This window comes from Danio rerio, chromosome 3, assembly GCF_052040795.2.
Source record: "Danio rerio strain M-AB ecotype USA chromosome 3, GRCz13ab, whole genome shotgun sequence".
NCBI lineage: Eukaryota > Metazoa > Chordata > Actinopteri > Cypriniformes > Danionidae > Danio > Danio rerio.
This window is the reverse complement of record NC_141023.1, coordinates 45,661,084-45,685,532: the sequence shown is the minus strand read 5'-3', so window position 1 is coordinate 45,685,532 and position 24,449 is coordinate 45,661,084. Positions and strand designations below refer to the sequence as shown.

The window sequence follows — 24,449 nt, the reverse complement described above, 5'->3', positions numbered from 1 at the left end:
CTCACAGATCAGTGACGCACAACAAGGCTCTCTTCCAAAACATAGTGAGCTTCCTAGCTGTGCATCATACATGTAATACAGTGTAAAATAAATGTGTTAGTGTCTGATTCATGTGTGTTTCCCATTTATTTATTCCTCTGACCTGCATTATGGGAACTTGGCTTTATTTCAGCTGCAAAACTGATGTTCAAATGTTCAAATAAACTACTTGACATTTTTCGAAGTTTTATAATGTATTGTCTGGATTTATCCTGTGAATTATGGAATGAAACTAACTCATGAAATAATGAGGTACCAGTTATGGTGGCTGAGGGAGCTTAACATTCAGCTTAACAAATTAAGATAAGATCTTCGTCCATTTGACAGCACACATGTTGCAAATCCTCATGTAAGGATGGCTAAATCTTGTTATGGAATTTGACGAGACAAGATCACAAGAATCACCATGCAATAAAACAAAAAACTTTCTAGTCTGAGGTGCGTTTCCGATAATCATTATTAGCCAACTAAGGTCACAAGTTGTGTCGTTACAAACATAGTTTGTAAATTTGGTGTTTCCCAAATTCATCGTTCAAACAAAAATTTGCAAACTGCGTCCGAACTTCTATGCTTGCAACTACACCTCTGGAGCTGTAGTTAGAAACATAGTCCTTGGCTGTGTTTGATTCCCAGTTATCTCCCCCTATGCCCTATTCATTTAGAACATTCTAACATTTAAACTTGGAATTATTTTTTAAAAGCATTAAAGTCATCACTCTTAGGTGTAATTTACTTTAAAAGTATTTTTACAGTTCAGTTTTAGCGATCTTCATGTTTAAAATTGCGCTCCTTTCGCAGTGCACTTAGAAAACATTGATGCCAGTTGGAACACAGTCATGGCCAAAGCTATGGGTGAGCTATTATTTAAAAAAGTGTAATTTATGTTACGTCTCCAAAGCTTGTGAAGACAAAAAAAAAAAAAAAAAAAACCTAGGTTAATGCTTTTAATTTATAGTAGGTTATTTGTTAAGTATCTGTACTGTATATGACATGGGCCCATTGGTTAGAACATTTATGCTGTGGTTTACATGTGTCAAATTGTAAAGTAAGACTTTAAAAAAAAATAAATAAATAAATAAACAATATCCTTATAATAATAATCATCATTAATATTATTAATATTAACATACTTAAAATGTTCTAAACTGCAACTTTACAAATGTCAATTTAAATACACAACATACAAGTACAGATTTAGTATAAATGTTTGTCAATATGCTTTAATCATATTTTGAAAACAATTGAATTAGGGCGATTCATGCAAAGATGTGTTCAAGTCCAAGTTACAAAATAAATAAATAAATAAATAAAAAATAGCTGAGGTTCAGCTATTTGCATTTAGAAGAAATATAAAACTTTAATACATTCTTGTTTAATTGCAGTGAAAAACTGTGTCCAAAACTGTTACTTCACACCTATATTACATTAAGGCATATAATTTCTAGAATTTACAAAATGCTAAAGTGTAGAATAATTTGAAGTCCAGTTTAAGCTTTGTGTTCCAATAGGGGAATTACCAACCAAAGTCTTACGGGTTTAACCGCACATACCGGTTGCAAAAAAAGACGATTGCAATAGCAAACATGTTGTGTTGTGCGGTAGGATGCCAAAATCAAAAGTCCAAAAGTAGAAAACTTAAATTTTACCGTACACCACACTGCTTTTAATGCCAACCACAGAAGTCTTTGCCTAATATTCAATTCAATTCAATTCAGCTTTATTTGTATAGCGCTTTTACAATGTAGATTGTGCCAAAGCAGCTGCACATAAATGGTCATAGTAACTGGATAAGGATAGTTCAGTTTTTAGTGTTTAAGTTCAGTTCAGTTTAGCTCAGTTTAGCCATTAGAAGAGTTGAAAGGAGTGAGGACCCAATTAAAAATGCTCTACTCTGCAGTTCTCATTTAATATCAGGTAAGTTCACGCTATCCTGAATCATTCAATTCAATTCAATTCAATTCAGCTTTATTTGTATAGCGCTTTTACAATGTAGATTGTGTCAAAGCAGCTTCACATAAATGGTCATAGTAACTGGAACAGTGTGGTTCAGTAACTGGAACAGTGTAGTTCAGTTTTTAGTGTTTAAGTTCAGTTCAGTTTAGCTCAGTTCAGTGTGATTTAATCATTACTGAGAGTTCAAACACTGAAGAGCCAATTCATCGATGCGTAGCTCTACCAATCCTGAACCATGCGAGGCAGTGGCGACAGCGGAGAGGGAAAAAAAACTTCACCTGATGGGAGTGAAGAAAAAAAACCTTGAGAGAACCAGACTCAGTTGGGCACGACCATTTTAATTTCTCCGCTGGCCAAAGTCTTGTGCAGAACTTCATTCGTCGTGGTTTAGGCTGGAAGATGGCCTCAGCGAAGACTCGTCTGTCCCTGGAGCGTCGCTGGAATCAGACTCATGTTCTCCACTCCCCACGACCATCAGCTCAGCAGCAGCTCAGGATATGGCCTGGTCCCGGATATGGAATCCTTGGGATCATCACGTCGCTGGTCTTGGATCCAATCAGTGACTCCGCATAATCTGAGGACCTCGGGATGAGTATCCCCAGGTGAAAATAGAGAATAAAGAAAATAATTAGCGTAGCTGCTGTTCATAGTGTATATAAGCAAGATGTAGAAGCCAGTGTGGAACCCGCTAGGTGATGCATTGAGTGTATGCTTTACTAAACAGATAGGTCTTTAATCTAGTTTTGAACTGGGAGAGTGTGTCTGAGCCTCGGACGTTATCAGGAAGGCTATTCCAGAGTGTAGGAGCCATGAAAGAGAAGGCTCGACCTCCTTTACTTGATTTTGCTATTCTAGGTACTACCAGAAGCCCTGAATTTTGAGATCTTAACGAGCGAGTTGGTTTGTAGCGAGACAGAAGGTTGGTTAGATAAACAGGAGCTAGATTATTTAGAGCTTTATAGGTGAGAAGTAATATTTTAAATTCAATATGAAACTTAACAGGCAGCCAGTGTAAGGAGGATAAAATTGGGGTTATATGATCATATTTTCTAGACCTGGTCAGAACTCTGGCTGCTGCATTTTGTACTAATTGAAGTTTGTTAATAGAGGATGCTGGGCAGCCAGCAAATACAGCATTACAGTAATCCAGTCTCGAAGTCATAAAAGCATGGACTAGCTTTTCTGCATCTGAGATGGATAGCATATTTCGTAATTTAGCGATATTTCTCAGATGAAAGAAGGCAGTTTTAGTGACATGGGATATATGGTTTTTAAAAGTTAGATTGCTGTCAAATATGACACCCAAATCTTTTATAGTAGAGCTAAAGCTAACTTTGTATCCTTCTAATTGTAAATTGAGTTGCGAGATCTGCTGTGTGCAAGATTTAGGCCCAATAAGTAACAATTCTGTTTTGTCGGAGTTTAAGAGAAGAAAATTGTTGGTCATCCAGTCTTTGATGTCTTTGATACACTCAGTTAGTTTAGAAAGTTCAGACGTCTCGTCAGGTTTAGTTGAAATATATAATTGAGTATCATCTGCATAGCAGTGAAAGCTGATCCCATGTATTCTAATAATGTCTCCCAGAGGTAGCATATAAATTGTAAACAGTAAAGGGCCTAAAACTGATCCTTGAGGCACCCCATACTTTACTGGGCAGATTTGTGAAGGCTGTCCATTAAGATTCACAAACTGGTAGCGGTCAGTTAAGTATGACTTAAACCATTGTATAGCCTGTCCCTGGACACCTGTAGACTTTAAGCAATTTATGAGGATATTGTGGTCTATGGTATCAAATGCCGCACTAAGATCGAGTAAAACTAATAGCGAGACGCACCCTCGGTCAGCAGCTAAGAGTAAATCGTTGGTTATTTTCACTAAGGCGGTTTCTGTACTGTGGTGAGCCCTGAAACCTGACTGAAACACTTCAAAAATATTGTTCGTCTGCAGAAAAGAGCATAATTGAGTGGAAACAACTTTTTCTAGTATTTTAGACATAAATGGAAGATTTGAAATAGGCCTATAGTTAGCTAAGTTGTTGGTGTCTAGTTGCGGTTACTTAATAATAGGCTTAATAACAGCTAGCTTGTAAGAGTTTGGAACATGGCCTATAGATAAAGAAGAGTTGATAATGTTAAGAAGAGGTTCTCCTATAGCAGGTAGCAGCTCTTTCAGTAATTTTGTTGGAATTGAGTCCACCATACACGTAGCTGGTTTAGAGCTATTTATAATTTTTACTAACTCTTCATGTTCTATGATTTTGAAGCAGTGTAGGTTATTATTATGATTTAATGAAATATTTACAGGATTTGGAGTATATGCCGGTGCAGAAAGTTTGGCATCTCCTATTTTTATTTACATTACTCGTTTTTGATTGCAGCAATGATTTCAGCAAAAACACTTAAATATAGTGAATTAAACTGTGGACACTAATTGTTAAGAATGAAATGTAAAAATGTAAGTTCACATACCCTGCCGTACAGGTGCAGTTCGCTGTAAGAATGCAGTTGTTTTGCGTGTTGATGATTAACCAGGCCTTGTAAAGTTCTGTCTTTTTTCCTTGTCTTTAGCTTGGCAGAACCTTGGTTTTTAGCACTACAAAGTTTTAAATCTGGAAATCATGGAACATTATTTCTTGCACATGACCACACAGAAAAAATTTTAGGCATCCAAAGACTTGTAGGCCTTTAACTTCTCTCTTATAAAATCACTTGGAGCTTCCATGAGATTGTATATTTCGGGCTGGATGCTTGGCCATTTCGTCTTATCCAATCTCCATTGGGAATGTGCTATCGCAATTGGACCTGTCAGATAAACGCCGCTCACTTTAACGTTAATTTTGCCAAATAACTGTGCTTATCACTGGATAACAAGCTGTTATAATACGTAAATAATATATATATATTATGTAATCAATATAACTTATCTCTAAAACAATAACAAACTTTGCATCGCATCGGATGTCATTCTCTCGCTGTTAAATGCTAGTGCTACCATTTTTATTTTTTATTTTTCTGCAACCTTGATGCACACGCATCCTGAATGTTTACAAACCGGTAATTTGCCTATAAAAACAAGCTAACAGATTGGTGAAACTTAATATTGATAAAAAGTAATTAGAAAATTGACTAAAGTTAATTAAATTTGAATGAGTTTACTGATTATTTTGCCAATACTGAATTAATTATCTTTTTAATCTGCTGTGATCTTAAATTTATTTATTTTTTCTTACTAAGCACACCATGTATTTACAGTAGGCATTGCCATCTTTGATAAACAATAAATCTGACCTAAATATGTAATCTCAGGAGATTGCATAATCATATGCATTGCATATTGTTGCACATTTTTTAATTCTACCATGTAGACTGCTTACTTGGTACAAAACACAAGTCTGCATGACATGAATAGAAAAAAAGAGAGACGATTACAGACAAAACTCCTTGAAAGTCATTGACATGAGAAAATATAAAAATGCAATAATATGAACAAAGTAAATGACATCTCCCGAGGCACAATTTCACTTTGTTATTAACCTCAACTTCTCTCGCATTTTTTCTGTCCCTCTACCTTTGTCCAACCTCCTGCATCAGCCCAGGGCTACATGCTAATAGACCTACTACTTTCATCATTCCCTTTTCCCCTGCCATTTTATCTGTTTATTCTCAGCTAAAATGCACTTAAACCCTCTGATTTATTGCTTTCTTCTCCATATTGTGTAGGTGGATGTGGCTAGGGCATTGGGTTGTTTTCAACTTTGTTTTTAGGTCAGGGGAAATAAATTATGGCAATTATTAAAATTAATTTACATAGGGAAAGTTCCTCTGAAATCTCCATAACACACAACTGTGAAGTAGGCCCATCTACTCCTACAAATTGAATAAGTCATGTGGCTGCTCTGTGTTGAGTGTTTTGTTTGTTTGCACTGAGGAATTGCTGGGACACAAACTGCCTAAATATTACAGCACTTGTTTATTTTACATTTCATTGTTGAAGCAATGATAAACAAGAGTTATTAATATTTTAAGCAACACAGCTTTGCTTTACTGCACATTACATCATAACTGTAAGTGAGACACTGCTTCTATAAGCTTAAAAAGCAAGAAGTGTATATTGTATTATAGGCCATCTATAATGCAGAATCAACTTTTGGAAGCTGTTTGGACAGAACTGTGTATGTATAGTGTGTGCACTGTCATTTTGGAGTGATAGAAACACAACTATTCACCTTTTAAAAAAATTTCCTGACATTAAAATAGGGCCTAAATCCCAAATATTTGAGGCCCACTGCATTGTGATATAAGAGTGTGGTTTTCCCCACCCACCAAATTGATTGATAGGAAAAATTAACATGTATCTATAGTAACCAAGAAGAATAGTGACTTTTTTTTTATTTTTTTTTAGCAAATCCACCAGAGGGTGCTGTGTATGCTTTTTAAAGGGTCACGAAACAACAAAACACATTTTTTGAGCTGTTGACAGTCGTATATGTGTCCCACACTGCTAAAAACACCATTAGGACACCTATATTTCACTAAAAAGTGTAAATTGGTTGTTTTTGCGTTATTTCAAGCAAATTCGTACTTCCTGTTTGAAACGAATTTTTGAAGCTGCGTCACGGTCATGACATAATAGCGTTGTATTCCAGCGTGCAGACTAGACGTCTGTGCCAGAGTGAGTCTTATTACGTCTTACAGTGTGATGCATTAATGCATGAGTAAGGCTTGGTTCAAACCAATCAGCGCGCTCTATTGTGCAACTTCATTAATATTCATTAGTGTCACAGTGTTTACGCCACAGAGACGCCACGTTGTGTTGGCAAACAAGCGTGAAGTGTTGCTTTTATAGTTTGCTGCTGTTAAGTTTCGTTTTCTTTTTCTCTCTGTGAGAGCTCATCTGGATCACATGTGGATTAACCGTGTACGCGACGCTCGACAACAATAACTTACGTGTCTAAGGAGGAACATTGTTTACCTGAGAGCTGTTCTCATCTGCAAACGCTGAAATCCGGATTCGCTTGTAGTATTCTCTCCATAAAGACGCGGCTCTAGTTGCTGGGGGTTGTCCTGTCTCTACAGATTTGGTAAGTGAGCGACCAGTGCTCTTTGTTTATTCAGTTTGTTCGTATCGAATTAAGTTAACTATTGCACTGAGTGCAAACATGTTAGCACCGCATTTTGTGACCGGAATAACACACGCGGCTTTCTGACGCTACCTGCCGTGTGCATCTAAGTTTCCGGGAAATGCAGAGTTTTTTTTTCTCATTCGCCGTGCGGTATCAAACATTGCATGAAAAAAAACACGCTTAGAGCAGTTCCTCGAATCAAATATCTCGTTTGTCGCGAAGGGCATGAATGAATTCCCTTAATGAAAGAGCCAAACTGCAGTTAAAGTCCAACATTGAATATTTTGGCAAATAATTAGACTACAGATGTCCATGTAGGTTAAACACCATCCCTTTCTCCTGTGTGTATTTTGACTGAAACTCACGCGTGCCCAAATAGACACTCCCACACCCTCCCACTTTAGTTCCTCCGACACTCCCCCCTAAACAGAGCTGGACACGCCCACTTTACTGACTTTTTCCAAAGTAGAGGTGTGAAAACACCCTGCTGAAACGAGGGGGTTTCATGGCCCTTTAAGATTAAAATTGACACAGAGTGCCATCTGTGTCTGCTGTTCTTACGTAAACCCAACCAATAGTGTCTTCAAAAGCACTGATTGACCCCAAACTCGACCGAAAGTTTTCAAAAGCAATCCAGAAAAAGATAAGCCCTCTTCTGATTTTTATCACCTACTCACCCTTTTATTTCCTTTTATTTATTTTTTGTCTTCTGTTTTTTTCTTAGCTGCTTTCTGGAACCAATCTTCGTCAGACTCTAACTCTGTAGTCAAAGTCAACTCCTCTCTGCGTTTCAAGTTCGCTGACATACATGGTGAGCTAACTGGACAGACTGGTAACAGCAGGAAAGCTGTCCATACGGAGATATGCTGTCAGCTGGTAAGCACAAAAAGGAACAGCATCATACCGCCCCGTAGCATTCGTTTTAAAAACGAAATGCAGCCATACATACTTCTGGCAACATAATTGTGATCTCCAGAAATATATTCCTAGGGCTATGCTTTCAGAATGAGCCTATGTTGATAGTAACAATTATAAATATGTCCACAAAACATGAAATTTGCAAATAAACTGGGATGAAAAGATTTATTCCAACTCTCTATGATCAGCTGCTCCTCAAAAACGAGTTTTACAAATTTAAAATGTATTTATTCAAGTGATGTTTGTAATAAAGACAGTAAAATTGCTATGTAATCTATAACCACTGGATTAACGCAGTTGTCAATACAAAAATATACAAGGAGCCAAAACAAAACGTGTGTGTGTACTGCAAACTTTGTAACAGCATTTACGTTTGACTCTTCATTTCAGAAAGGCTTGAATGAACTCCACCACGAACACTTCAAATGAACTTACTTGGTATATTTGGCTAGATTTCTGTTTCATCCATTTATGTCTCTGTCACTGACTGCTGTTTATCTTACGTAATGCATTAGAAGCAGACACAGAATGGTGGGTGGGGAGAACCAGCTCATTTGCATTGCATTCTGAAAACGTAGCCCAACATACATTTCTGGAGAACGTGAATTATGTAGCCAGAAGTATATGTGGCTGCATTTCGTCTTTAAAACGAGTGCTACGGGGCAGTATGAGGCCGTTTCTTTTCACGCTTATCAGCTGACCGATTACCTGTGTATGGACATTTTTTCCACTGTTACCAATTTGTCCAGTTAGGTCGCCATGTACTTGGGCGGGCTTGAGGCACAGAAAGGTTTGAGTCCTGTAAAGAACGGTTCCAGAAAGCAGGTAAGACAAAAACAAAAGGCATAAAATAAAATAAACAAGTAAATCACAGGGTAAGAATGTGGTAAAATCTGAAAACGAGGTTAAAAATTAGGCGATCGGCTTTTCTTTTTCTGGATTGCTTTTTAAACTATTGATTGGGTTTAGACAAGTGGGTGAGAAATATGTCTAAGAACATTTAAGATTCTTAAAAAGACCACACTTTATTTTGAACATAAAATCTACTGCAATGGATGAACAAGGTATTCTAATGTCTGCTCTGGTGCACTTTTTTTTTGTCAAAAAAAAGCTAATTGCATTAGTGTCCGCCTATGCAGGATAAGAATATCCATTTGGTACTTCAGATATTTTTACAGATGGCTCAATGAACCCTTGACCAGACTGTGAAGTGTACAGACCAAGTGTTTTGCAGCATATGTGACCCAAATAGGTTGTCTTGTGTCACCAATAGCTGTAAACCATTTAATCATGGCACATTTTGTTTTCTCCTCTTCTGTGCAAATCTGGGATCACCAAATGCTCACTCAGTCATCAGTTGGATTCATCACATTCGTCTATAATATGGTAACATCTCACAAATATAAGTATTCAGTGTTCAAAAAAGTCAAAGCTGTTTAACCTCACTCTGTTTGTCAATAATAAAACAAAACAACTAGTCTAGGCAATGCTGACAACAAGATGTATCAAGAAACGGTCACACTTTACAATAAGGTTAATTAGTTAATGTAATTAATGCATTTACTAACATGAACAAACAATGAACAATACATTTACTACTGAATTTGTTCATGTTAGTTAACGTTAGTTAATGAAAATACAGTAGTTCATTGTTAGTTCATGTTAACTCATGGTGCATTAACTAATGTTAACAAGCACGGACTTGGATGTTAATAATGCATTGGTAAATGTTCAACTATGGTTAATAAATGCTGTACATGTGTTGTTCATGATTAGTTCATGTTAGTGAATGCATTAACTAATGAACCTTATTGTAAAGTGTTACCCAAGAAACTAGATATATACATTCATGCTCTTTAGCAATCTTCTAATAATAATCCTTTTGGAAAACCTGTTTTGAATCTGAATCTGTTTTTTGACTCTTAAATTTTGGGAAGATGTTAAATATCCTAAAATTGAAAAGTGGATAAAATTTGACTGAATCATGAATGGCATTCATGGAAATGTTAACATGTGTAAGAATTTTACTCAGCTTGTTGCTTCAATGAATGTCTTACACTAGGTAAATGTTTAGATTGTGATTTTCCGTTTTATGTTTATGTTATTTATTTACTTTCCTATTTTGTTTAAAGTGCAGTTATTTATTTATTGTTGGATTTTGTACTGTTAGGTAATATATATTAAAAAAAACACCCATGAAAAAAATACTATACATGGTAACAACTAGTTAAAACAGCTTATAAATAAGATTGAAAACAATGACAATGAAACATACTAAGTGATAAAACTTGCTAATGTGTTAAACCATGCTATCAATGTGCTAACATAACTTGTTAATCATGTTAGCAGCTAAATAATACATAGTGTTGGCATTGTTATTGCTAACCATGTGTTAAAACATGCTAACAGCAGTGTTAATTCCTGCAATGTGTCAAACTATTCTACAGTGTAGCTATAACATGGAAACATCACAAGAATCATTTAATAAAATAATGATCAAACAAGCCAAGAGTCCAAATCTGCATCTGGATTTTTCATGAAGCTGGATTAGGTACAGTTGAATTTGAATTTGAATTGACCCTTCGCTAAGCCACGCCCTCCTTAGTTCCTGTTGTTACGCCTGTCAAGCTTTTATGCCTGGCACGTCTATTACAATAAGTATGCGCTGGTCTCAGACAATCTCAGGGACATGATTAATCATTTTTGGCGAACAGGTGAAATATTTGTGAAAGCCAGACAGAAAAGTACTGCAGTATGCATTACAGGGGGTATATTCACCACATAATAGGCAACCGATTAGAAAATAATTCAATCAAAATTGAGGCTAGGTTAGCCTAGCCGCTTCATAGGCCTATGCTGACCATTCAACAGCTTAGTTCATGCACAGCAGGACAGGCCATTTAAAAAAAAAAAAAAATTATCTAATAATAACTAATTAAACCGCGATTTCTCTTTTTTAGCCAACAAGCCTGATAGACTAATTGTTGTGAAGTAAAATATATCATTACTAGTCGATGAGGAAACCCACATGGACAGTGCTTCTACATAATTCACTCATAGAAAGAACAGCCAGAAAGGGGAAATTGATGGATTTGTTGTAAATATTAGCATCATAACAATGTACCCATAACAATGTACAGTACCCATAACTGTCAGTATATTTGTTGCTTTTTATACAGTTTCTATTCTAATTTGCAATTAAGTGGAAAAAATAAATAAATTAAAATGCAAATCAAAGTACAAAAAGCAGAAGTGAACAAATAGATTTTCCCTACAAGCAAATATTGATAACACTTTAGAATTACTACCGTTATAACTAGTTAATAATCCATTAATAAACTGTTAGTTGAGTTATAAATGACTTGTTGAATAAAAGTTAATAGTTTGTTAATTATTTATAAATGTGTCTTATAGATAACTTACAAGCTGTTCTAAATTACTTGTTAACTGTATTTTAATGATTTATAACTAAACCTTGTAAATTAGTAATAGATAATGAGCAAACTGTTTGTAAATTAATTACTAAAGACTTGTTAAATATCAGTTAATAGTTTATATATGTTAGTGGGACGTTATTCTAGTTGCAACTATTCTTCATTTATTAATTGTTAGTAAACGAGGCTTAACATGAAGGGGCGTAACTTGTAGTACGTTAGAGAGGCAGAACTTGCTGTTATCGTGTTCCCATTGAATCATGTGAGATGTCACAACGAGATGTTGTTGGCGAGATGGCGGAAATACCAGAGAACATTTTCACCAAATGTTTTCATGACTTTTCTCCAAATTTATCCACAACCAATTAATTTGATATATTATTATATTCATTCATTTAGCAACTCCACCATGCAACTCGCTGACTTTTTCATCCATTTTGTCATGACAGTTAGCCTACACTGCTTCATCCCCTGAGTTTGCAAATAATACAATGATGAGCACTCCAAATGTGAAAGGCTTAACATCTCTCGGCTGTATGTTAAAAACTGATTTGGGTTCAGGGTTGAGGAAGGTGTAGACGTTAACAACTGTGGGGGTTGAGTTAAGAGTTGGAGTAGTTTAAGACAGTAATACTATGATGGTTGGGTTTAGGTTTGGGGAAGGTATAGATGTTATTATAACTATGATGGTTGGGTTTAGGTTTGGGGAAGGTGTAAACATTATTTTAACTATGATGGTTGAGTTTAGGTTTGGGGAAAGTGTCAACGTTAATAACTGTGGTAGTTGGGTTACGAGTTGGAGTAGTTGTAGAGAGTAATAACTGTGGTAGTTGGGTTATGAGTTGGAGTAGTTGTAGACAGTAATAACTATGATTGTTGAGTTCAGGTTTAGGGAAGGTGTCTCCATTAATAACAATAACGGTTGGGTTTAAGGCTGTGGTAGATATAAATGTTAATAACTTATATTGTTGGCTTTAGGTGTGTAGTAGGTGTAGACGTTAATAACTGATGTACATCGACATCTTGCCGACAACAAAGTTATGACATGCGAGTCTCCATAACTTCAAGTTACACCTTTAAGTAATGCCACTGTCTTGCTGTCAGCAGATAGACCCTACTCCTAATTTTTTCTCACGAATGTTATTCACGCCTGTTTTTCTCAAATAAATCCACCACTGAAAAGACCACTGTCGACTGTTATTTACTTTTTTTTTTTTTTAGTTTTGTTTTTGTTTTACTTACTTTCTGGATCTGTTCTTTGTGGGACCTGTACCCCGTCATCATGGCCAACTCCTCTCTGTATCTCAAGTCCACTGATGTACGTGGTAAGCTACTGGTCAAACTGGTAACAGTGGAAAAGCTGTCCACATGGAGGTAAGCAGTCAGCTGGTAGCAAGAAAAGAAACAAAAGCTGTCTGCAGCATCTTGCCCCCACTAGTGTTCCATTTAAAGATAAAATGCATAGCTATGGCTATGTAATTTGTGCTCTCCGGAAAAATATTACAGGGCTAATTTTTCACAATGAGCCTGTGTTGACAAAACAAAGAACCATGGTTTATTATTTTATTTTTCTTTCTTCAGTATCTAGCTGTCTTATGAAAATAAATAATTGTTTTACAAAAATGAAAAACATGGTTAATACAGTCGAGCCATGGCGAAAACACAACATTTATAATAAAACTTTGATTGTTTAAATGTAAAAAAAAAAAAAAAAAACATTGTTAACATGCTTTTACTATGAAACAACCATGGGTCATTTTTGTATGGATGCTTTTTCTTTGGCCCCAATAAGTACATTTACAGCTCCTCTCAGCAGCCAGACCCGACAGATTCAACAGAGTTTGGCTTCTTTTAGCTTTATTTCTGGTTTGGCTCTGTCTTTTCCTGTATTTAAGGGACTGTACCTTCTCCCCAGGTGGTTCTTCATCTCCAGGCTGATGAAATGCTTGAGCACATGATAAATATTTCATCCGCGTTCGGGATCCATGGCTGCACTTTTCAAACAATCCTGGCAGAGGTCCTCAGTGGCTAATTGTCACACCTATGGCATGACAATGAGGTTACAGCGGGCAAGAATCAATGTTGTCCCATCAGCCCCAAGGCACAGCTGAGACCCAGTGTGATGCTGATGGAAAATGACAAATGTAAGTAATGTAATAACCCACATCAGTGAGTGATCCATATTATGCTAAATCATTACAGCTGTGTGCATCATACCATCGTTTTCTTCTAGAGTAATCTGAGAATCTGTTATATATTAAAAAGTTAAACATGTTTGGACAAAATAAGTCATTAATCACTTACTTTTCTCCCCAAAAATCTAAATAGATAGAGGGATGGATGGATGGATGGATGGATGGATGGATATGTATGTAAGTATGGATGGATGGTTGTGAATGTATGAATGGATATGTATGTATGGATGGATGGATGGATGGTTGTGAAAGTATGAATGGATATGTATGTGTGGATGGATGCATACTGTATGTACAGTATGTGTGTGTGTGTGTGTGTGTGTGTGTGTGTGTGTGTGTGTGTGTGTGTGTGTGTGTGTGTGTGTGTGTGTGTGTGTGTATGTATGTATGTATGGATGGATGGATGGATGGATGGATATGTATGTATGTATGTATGTATGTATGGATGGATGGATGGGTGGATGGATATGCATGCATGTATGTATGGATAGATGGATGAATGGATATTTATGTAAGTATGTATTGATGGATGGATGGATGGATGGATATGTATGTGTGTATGTATGTATGAATGGATGGTTGTGTATGTATGAATGGATATGCATGTATAGATGGATATGTGTGTATGGAGGGATGAATGAATAGGTATGTATGTATGTATGTGAATGGGTATATATGTATGTATGTATGTATGTATGTATGCATTTGTATGGATGGATGGATGGATAATTGTGTATGCATGGATGGATATGTGTGTATGGAGGGATGGATGGATATGTATTGACAGAAAAGTATATATACACTGTTGAAGTCAGAATTATTAGGACCCCTGTTTCTTTTATTCACCAATTTCTGTTTAACGGAGAGCAGATCTTTTTCAACATATTTCTGAACATAAGAGTTTTAATAACTTATTTCTAATTACTGATTTATTTTCTCTTTGCCATGTTGACAGTAAGTACTTTTTGACATACTGTGAAAATGTCCTAGCTCTGTTAAACATAATTTAAAATATTTAAAAAAGAAAAGAAAATTAAATGGGGTCTAACAATTCTGACTTGAAAGTATGGGTATGTGTATGGATAGATCCTAAACTAAACTGATATTTTAAAGTGGACTTTTAAATTTTCAATGGCTGTAAATATCCCATATTACAACAATGGCATGTTTAGATAAAGTAACTGTGATATTTCCTATGATATAATGAAGTTATACCTTTAAAACATATATCTATGCATACTTATCTAGCTTTCAGTGTTGAAATGCATTCTAAATAGATACTGTACTGCCATTATTCTTTCCTATTCAATGTGTTATTCCATAGCTGATTACTGTAACTCAGTGAGACTCTCCCTCAGTGAGAAAATCCCTTCCAAAAAACCCAATGTCAAAACCCACAGAGTTATTTTTAATGCCTTTTATTGGCTGAAACAGACAGAAGAGACCCAAATTTCAACTCTGAGAAAAGGGTGCTTGTTAATAAAACCTAGATGCTATTCTGTCAAAGAAACAATAGGCAATACAGTGCAGGGTGCTAACAAAGTTATTAAAAGTGTGACACAAATGCAGAGCATGGAAGTTGTTGACAGCAGCTGTAAATATATATATAGGTGTCAAAAATGCACTTTCGTCAATGCATGGAGCTGTGAGAGTAAATCGTAATTCTCTAAGAGAGTTTGTTGTCCTGTCCAAGAAGATTCATCTGTGTTTACTAGAAGAAAGATTGGACTGATGCATCAAACTGTCATTGAGGGGCAATTTACTTGCCAAATTCTTCCAGCTGAGTTTTAGGCATCCTAAAAAAGTATTTCAACAGCCTGTTTCAACCTCTGATGAAAATGTGAGGGTTCAACTATATAATCTTAAATCAAAAGTAAATTTCGTTTAATCTACCAAAGTGAAGCCTTTGCTTTTAATCGCTCTCTTTTCAAAGATTTATGCATGCAAGCATGATTTGAGATGAATGAGCAGCTGCGCGCTGAAGTGCTCTGATGTCCATCAAACACAAACTCCCTGCCTCTACCATTTAATAAAACACGACACCTGTGGTGTTGGTCAGAAACTCTGAGACCGCCTATTGAAAAGGATGTTGGGAAATATAAATGCCCTTATACGCTTTAAAGGAAATCAAAGAATGCACATGTTTTGATGTGATTTTGAACAAAATCAGGCCAATGCTATCATTATTTTATAGTTTATTTCAAGTGTTTAATGCTGAAGTAAACTTTACTCAGCTCAGAAATGTCAAGCTCAGGTCCTGAAGGGCCGCAATCCTGCAGAGTTTAGTTCTAACCATGCTTGGGTTGCAAACAAGCCTGAAGTACTCAATTAGTTTGACCAGGTGTGTCTAATTAGAGTTGAAGCTGTGTTAAACTGTGCAGAGCTGTGGCTCTCCAGGACTTGTGTTTGACACCTGTGCCTTAGCTGGTAAACTGTTTTGATCTCCCATTGGTCTGTGGTGATGATGTAATTTGGTGGGTTTGGCTATTGACGGAGAAATTGTAATCTTGTATGTCAAGGATTTAATTATTCTCTCCGATAGTATGCAGTGAACATATATTTGTTAAAGTGTGCAGTGAATGTGCAGTGAATATCTCCAATAGTGTACAAGTGTGCAAGTAAACATATATTATTTAACATATGCAATGAACATGTTATTCTGTATAATCATATAAATATGTGTACAAATAAGCGTGAAGTGAAGGTATAACAGTGAGAGCAAGCCTAGTAGTTAGCTGAGTACATGTAAACTTTAAACCAGCACCAAAAGGGCAAACAGCCAAGAATATAGCAGGTTCACAGCACAAGACCATATCTTTAGGGAAAGTCTGCAACACTACATGTATAAAAGCAAGACAGGGACACAGAGTGGCAGGTTCATGGAGAGACATTTGTTTGTCTGTTAGCCTCTCGTTTTTATTGTCTGACAATAAATCCATCTTTTGAAATCAAGACCCACTGACTCGATTGCTGATTGAAAGACAAGAAACAGAACACGACACTATGAGGCTCCGCCTTCTGAAATGTGGAAATTCTCTTCAGTCTAAGATGGAATAAAATCAAAATTCATTATTTTGGAAAAAAAAATTTGCCATCATAATCTTATAAAAATACTAAAACTTTCCCTCCCCCTTGAAATGGCATTTATTCACTTCTAGTCTCATGGAATGTCTTAGGGCATAGGTCTTAAACTTGATACAGTTTTTCTCCAACCCTAATCAAACACAACTAATCCAACTAATCAAGGTGTTAGGGAATACGAGACACTATTAAGCAGATGTGAGTTGGAAGTGGTTGAGGCTAAACTATGCAGAGCTGCGGCCCTCCATGAATTGAGTTTAAGACCATTGCTTTAGGGCAAGACCATTCGTCAATCTTACTTCATTTTGCTAGCAACACCAACTAGTTTTTAAACTAGAACTTTTTGTCTCTTTTTATTTATTTTTTTTTTTCATTCAGATATTTAGACATGAAAAGTAGAAAAAAGATGAATAGTTATGGCAAGTTACTGACAACCAAGGATTTGAAAGTTTATGTAAACTAATGCAAAACTACCAAGGATTATAAATTATGAATCATCAACATGTGATTGAATGATTGGAACTCACACTATGATACATTTTACACCGTGAACTACCCTTGCTTTGTTATAAATCAACACGATCTCACGACAATTAGTAACTTTTTGATCTATTGCCCAATTTGTATGACTTTTTACGATCGCATTTGTAGAATTTAGTATTATTTGCTTATTCTCCAATGATGGTTAAGGGAGGGGTTGGGTGCCACACCACCTTTTTAAAATTGTACATTTTTGTACAACTGAACTCATACGATTTAGCCACTAAACAGCCAAAACGTAAAATATTTACAGTTCCTTGTGATATCAGGCTGAAAAAACACATAACATTTTGTTGGAGAGAGGATAAATTTTTAATTTCACTTTTACTTTTCATTAAACAATTTGTATTGCTTAAGGCAGGGATGTCCACACTCGGTCCTGGAGGGCCAGTGTCCTGGAGAGTTTAGCTCCAACCCTAATCAAACACACCTAAACCAGCTAATCAAGCTCTTACTAGATTGACTAGAAGCCTCCGGGCAGGTGTGTTGAAGCAAGTTGGAGCTAAACTTAGCAGGACACCAGCCCTCCAGGACAGAGTTTGGACACCCATGGTTTAAGGTGATATATATTACCCAAACTTCTTCTCGAGTGTGATATGCCTTGCACATTAATGAAGCATTTTTGCAGAAGTAGATGAAGCTGATAGAAATGCAAAGGCCTGATTGTCTTAAATTAACTTGAGTTCTACAGCGAAACTTCCTATGAGCACAGATGGGTTAAAAATAAACAGAATATTTGCAGTTGAAAAGTCTTGTGCTTTTGATGTTGTGCAGAGAATTAGTAGAAAAAGAGGACATATGTATGGGTGCAGCCAATGGAGGACTGGGGAATGAGTGACGTATTCCACTAAACTCCACCTGTTAATATCAGCTGCGTATATATGCTTGAATCAGGAAATGAAAGTTGTTGAGCACGTCTTGAATGTAACTCTTGCATTGCATTGAGGATACCAGAAATCTGTGAATCAAATTATTCATTTGTACCTAATAAATTTCTAGTATTTTTGACATTGACGAAAACCCTCTTCTGACCTTTTTTATTAAACACGCATGGAATTCAACAGTTTAGACCTCATCATTTTATTTTTAGTCACAATACATGCATTAACCACATTAGAGTTCACATTACCTGCACTGATCACTTCTATGCAAGCTGGTCAAACAATCACTTAACATAACCTGACAATTTTTTTAGTATTGATAACACTTTAGTTTAGGTCACAATTCACGTTATTAACTAACCAACACTACAAGCTTATTCATGCATTAATTTTGTTTTCGGCTTAATTCCTTTATTAATCTGGGGTTGCCAGAGTGGAATGAACCGCCAACTTATCCAGCATATGTTTTATGCAGTGGATGCCCTTCCAGTTGCAACCCATCTCTGGGAAACATCCATCCACACTCATAAACTACAGACAATTTAGCCTTCCCAATTCACCTGTATCGCATGTCTTTGAACTGTGGGGCAAACCAGAGCACCCGGAGGAAACCCATGCAAACACTGGGAGAACGTGCAAACATTACACAGGAACGCCAACTAAACCAACTGAGGCTCGAACCAGCGACCTTCTTGCTGTGAGACGATAGCACTACCTACTGCGCAGCCGTTTTACCACTACTAGCTTAATAAACCACTAATTAGCTTTTTATCAATAATTAGTAAGGTAGAAGAGATCATACTTTTTAACTAATGGTTAATATTTTAATAATAGGCAGGTAATAAACCAGTAGTTAATACCATGTATTGTAAGCTAAAGTTACCAAATTATTTTTTTTTCTGAAATTCTTTCATTTCTTCAATTACAGAAGCTGTTTCTACAAATCCATATACAATATAGTTATAAAATAGCTGCAGATGATTCTTTCCAACTCCAAACCCAGAGGCCACACACAACAGAACAAAAAAATGACAGAAGCAGCACTTAATTTGTCAAACATTCCACTAGAATTCTGAACCCGTCAGTCAGATTCCTGAACCACATGTAGCTAATGAAACCAGCTGACATGTTCTATCGAGGATAGCAAAAGAAAAAAAACATACTAGTGCTCCAGTAAGTCCAAGAAATGCTCATTTGGGTGGCCTTATGCAACCTAGACTCTCAGAAAATGAAGAAGTTAAATTGTGAGTAGGCAGCCTGAAGCAGAAGAGCATGCATTTGCTTTTAAGAATGCCCTTTTAAGTAAACGGGATGACATCTTGCATCGCATTTATTTCACATAGCCAAAGGTGCACCAAACACTAAAATGTCTCATAATTTTTTCTTGTTTCTGAAAGTCAGAAACAAACAAGTTTTAGGGTAGACGAATAGGCTAGGTTGTGATCAAAGCCACAGATGAAAAGGGTAGAGGGGGTGGAAGAGGGTCCCTGGAGAGTGGTAACCATCTGAGAGCAGATTAAAGTCCCATTCATTGATAATGAGCAGGGAACTATGAAAAATCCCCAAAGTGATAACGTGAAATAGATCTGACCTGCTGATCCGTCTTGCTCTTGAGCATGTGTGCATGATGTACTGTAGTTCAACACATGCAGGTGATACCAAGAAGAGTGACCTCTTCTTTTAGTGGCTGCATTAAAGAAATTTCCTTCAAAAAGAGTCCAATTTACCTTTAATCTGCAGACCTTCAACAAGGCATCCAAGATGTATAAAAGAACATGAAAAAAGATTCTATCTGAAACTGTGGTCTTCGGAGAATCATATGAGTCAATGATGACCAAAACAAAATTGCATCCTAATGATAGACTGAGGTTTAATGCAATCTTTCAATGCAAGGTCGTAAAAGCATACTCCAAATGTGTTTTGGTAGTGAAAGTAAAGTTTTGGTACAGTGCCCACAATAGTTACTTTGCCACAGTTGAATTAGACTACCAACATTTGTGCTAATACAAATTACTTTTGCACAATAGCACAGTGAGTAAGTAGTTAGCATGATTGCCTCACAGTAAGAAGGTCACTGGTTCAAGTACCAACTGGTTCGAGTTGATGATGATTGATGATAAGTCTTTATTTGTCCCAACACTGTTACATGTAGCGAAATTGGACCCCTCTGACCATACACAAATATCATACATTTCAGGGGAAGACAAGTCAGACGAGAGGTAGCATAAGAAAAATAGGAAATAAGATACACTGGGAAAAAAGCCCCTCCCAGACTTTCCTTAAAGTAGGGCGGTGTGAGATCAGGGGGAAAAGCCCCAGCAACAAGCACATAAACACATAGACAGAGACAAAGCGTTGCAACATGGAATGGGAACAGGGGATGTAGAGATAGTCCAATGTAGGTAATACCTATCTGGTCCTGCAGCTAGGAAGCGCTGGTCACAGACCTGCTTACCCACACCGGGGGTGGCATACGAAGGCGTGGGATGCGGGGAGGCAGTGATTGTCTTTCTGTAGCTGTGTATGTGTGTAAGCCTGTGATGTCTTAACAGGTGTCCTTGAGATAGGGAGAAGGAATTCAGAGACCAAGGCTTAGGTTGTCTGGCAGGAGTGTCAGAAGGAAGCAGAAACTTTCAAAAACAGAAAGTTTTTGCAGATTTTGCAGATATCTAATGTCCGTCACTGACCTCGAGGTTTGTCCAAAATCCATTGCAAAGCTTCTAGTTTCCCAGCGATGTTTTCTAATGTGTATTTCATAACCCCAGTCTGAGTACTAACAGTTCTGCTCACCACCGTTTCAATACAACCGGCCAGCTTATGGTGGTACTGTATATGTGGTACAGTACGGTAAAGTATGGGTCTGTACGGGTCACCTTTATCAGGCTTGAGTTTCCACTGCCAAAAGGGTACCAATATGTGGTATATCGTGGTGGATGACAGAAACTTTCAGACGACGTGATTCTTGCTCAAGTAAATGTCAAAGTAAATCTGTACAGGTCGTTCACATATAATATGAGAAGCACTTCTCACAAAACAGATGCTTTTTAAACATAAATACTTGTGTATGAATGTTCGCTACTAACGTTTCGATGAACATGATTTCATTATAACTGCTGCTAAATGAAATGTTTGTTTGAGCTTGGGTCTTGCATGGCTCGTTATTATATGTTTATTTTACTGTGTAATGTCTCGACTGTGTTTTTAAAAAATGACAGTTCCTTTGTTTTCATTCTTTTGCCTGTCCAGAAGCGAGTGACATATCTCTGTAAACCAATAGTGCTCAGCTGCGTGTCTCGCTCCACCTTTTGGTATCCTTTTATCGTGCTAGGTACCCTTTGCAAAAGGTATCCAAAAAGTGGTAGTTTACGGTTCGCTTTTTGGCACTATTTGACAGTGGAAATACGGCCATAAAAGTGTACCAAACCGTACCGTACCACTCAGTGGAAACGGGCCATTAGTGGGGTTTTGAGTCACACTGCTTTTACCAATCGTCGATACCACAGGGCCCCACCTAAGCCCATCAGCAGAAACCCTGTTATCAAAGTATAAAAATCAATATTTTCAATATTCTCCAGGGACAGAGCGGCAGGCAAACAACGTGCCATTTTTCCCACAAGTTAGCTGTATATACAGTTGAAGTCAGAATAATTAGCCCTCTTTTGATTGTTTTTTTATATATATATATATATTTCGCAAATGATGTTTAACAGAGCAAGGACATTTTCACATTATGTCTGATAATATTTTTTCTTCTGGAGAAAGTCTTAATTGTTTTATTTTGGCTAGATTAAAAGCAGTTATTAAATTTTTAAACCCATTTTTGGGACAAAATTATTAGCCTCTTTAAGATATATTTTTTCCAGTAATCTACAGAACAAACCATCGTTATACAATAACTTGCCTAATTACCCTAACGTGCCTAGTTCACCTTATTAACCTAGTTGAGCCTTCAAATGTCACTTTAAGCTATATAGAAGTCACTTGAAAAATATCAAGTAAAATATTATTTACTGTCATCATGTCAAAGATAAAATAAATCCGTTATTAGAAATACGTTTTTAAAACTATTATGCTTAGAAATGTGCTGAAACAATATTCCCTCCATTAAACAGAAATTGGTGAAAAAAATAAACAGGGGCACTAATAATTCAGAGGGGGGTAATAATTCTGACTTCAACTGTATGTTCATTCATTCATTTCTTGTCAGCTTAGTCCCTTTATTAATCCGGGGTCGCCACAGCGGAATGAACCGCCAACTTATCCAGCAATTTTTTATGCAGCGGATGCCCTTCCAGCCACAACCCATCTCTGGGAAACATCCACACACACATTCACACACACACTAATACACTACAGACAATGTCGCTTACCCAATTCACCTGTACCGCATGTCTTTGGACTGTGGGGGAAACCGAAGCGCCTGAAGAAAACCCACGCGAATGCAGGGAGAACATGCAAACTCCACTCAAAAACGCCAACTGAGCCGAGGATCAAACCAGCGACCCAGCTACCTTCTTGATGTGAGGCGACAGCACTACATACTGCGTCACTGCATCACCTGGAATATACATATATAGAATATGCAAACTCAAATGCCAACTAAACCAGCCAGGGCTCAAACCAGTGACCTTCTACAGCTCCCCTGTAATACCCACCAGAATGAATCTTTTTACTTACTTCTGAAATAGATCTGAAATTCTACAAGGCTAAGTTTGGTAGGTATTTAAATGGTAAATCTTCAGAGACAGTTCTAACAGCAGCTAAAAGAGGTGTTTGAAAGGTCACCGAGTGGCATTCGTCCCTCTAGCCAACAGCAATTGCCATTCTCGGTTATCTGAAATTATGTGGGGACCTGTAAATGGTGCTTGTTACTCAAACGGGTCGCAAATTTGAAGTACTGACTTTGGCTGCTCATTAAATAAGCATTACTCTTTCTAACAAACAAAAGACTTCCTGCAACTGTATATTTATTTATTTCTGTAGCGTTGAGCGTTTCAGCCTCCAGGCCATCGACAATGTCAGATCACCCCTGTGGTCATTAAAAATCTCAGAACAACTAAATTTCAAGCTCTCCCTTTCCCTGCTGCCTAATGATACTCAAATGTCAGACTGATATATTTGTAATCTCGCTGTGGTTCGATGGACATGCTGGCCGGAGCTGTGGAACATTCTAGCTGCTGTCCCATTATCCGCAGATGCTACATAAGACTGCATTTGTGGCTGATAACTTGACTTGGATTGGCCTTTTTCCCTACTAGAAGATGGTGTACAAGTGCAACACTGCAGTTTCCGGGGAACATTATCGTACTGTGAAAATGGGGCGTTTTGTTAATATTCACTGTGTGAGATCTGATATTAAATCTCATAAAACCCGATTGTAATGATGTTTCAATATCTTTAGTGGAGCCATAGATAAACGTAACGCAAAATGATTCTCATAAATCCTTTGAATGCCTTAATAGTGACAAATCTCTGTGGTTATGAGGATTTATACCAAAGCAAACCACTTTTAAAAGAGTATGTTGGCCATCTTGTATAGCAAAATATTGTCAGTCATTTTGTGTTTTTTTACTCTTAACTTTCTTTGTTGTGTAATGTTGAATTTTGAACATAAAAAAGCTGTTAAGTCACTCCAAGGGCAGTTATTCTCTGTATCAGTAAGGATCATTTCTGATTTACCCCAAATGCCTTGGTTATAACATTGAGTTTTATTTTTTGGAAACGATAATCCACCACAGTTAAATCATTATCACAGAAGACAGCAGGTTCTGCTTGAGTGTTAGTAGTGTTTCATCTCCATGTTCTAGAAACACTTTTTTCCAGCTTGTGGTCCAGACTGTCATAAACACATTTAGTAGGCTGTGAATTAAAGGTAATGTTTCTTGTACAGACCGGTGTTTTGCTTCTTAAGACCTCAAAGCAGTACTGGAGCTATAATTGAATTCATTAATAAAATATTAGATATAAATGTTAGATATCCAAGCAAATGGACGCACAAAAAAACAGCCCTGCCACTCCTAAAAATTATAAACACATGGGTTACATTAAACAATTATTCAAAAGTTAATGTTATTTGGTCTGTTCTTTATTATTTGCTTTTGCATTATAGGGCTAATTCAGAAATTAAAAAATAATACGAAATTGTAACATTTTGTTACAAAGCAGCCAGCATCACACCACTGACTGCATATTTGCATAAATTCACTAAGTGCATAAGTTTACACTAAGTGAAGTTTATTCATAAACAAATTTCGAGAGGATCATGTGCTTATGATTGTTTACAGC

At 36.8% G+C, this 24,449-nt stretch overlaps 1 long non-coding RNA gene across 1 annotated transcript in view; it reads right to left on the bottom strand.

Moving 5' to 3' along the window:
* Nucleotides 1-6,392: 6,392 nt before the first annotated feature.
* Nucleotides 6,393-24,449, bottom strand: part of LOC141381272 (uncharacterized) — a 66,106-nt gene continuing 48,049 nt past the window's right edge. The window contains exons 2-3 of the long non-coding RNA XR_015481144.1: nucleotides 13,372-13,592; nucleotides 6,393-12,853 (exon numbers count right to left, since the gene is read on the bottom strand). This is a non-coding gene — a long non-coding RNA (uncharacterized LOC141381272). The remainder of the gene's footprint in view (nucleotides 12,854-13,371; nucleotides 13,593-24,449) is intronic.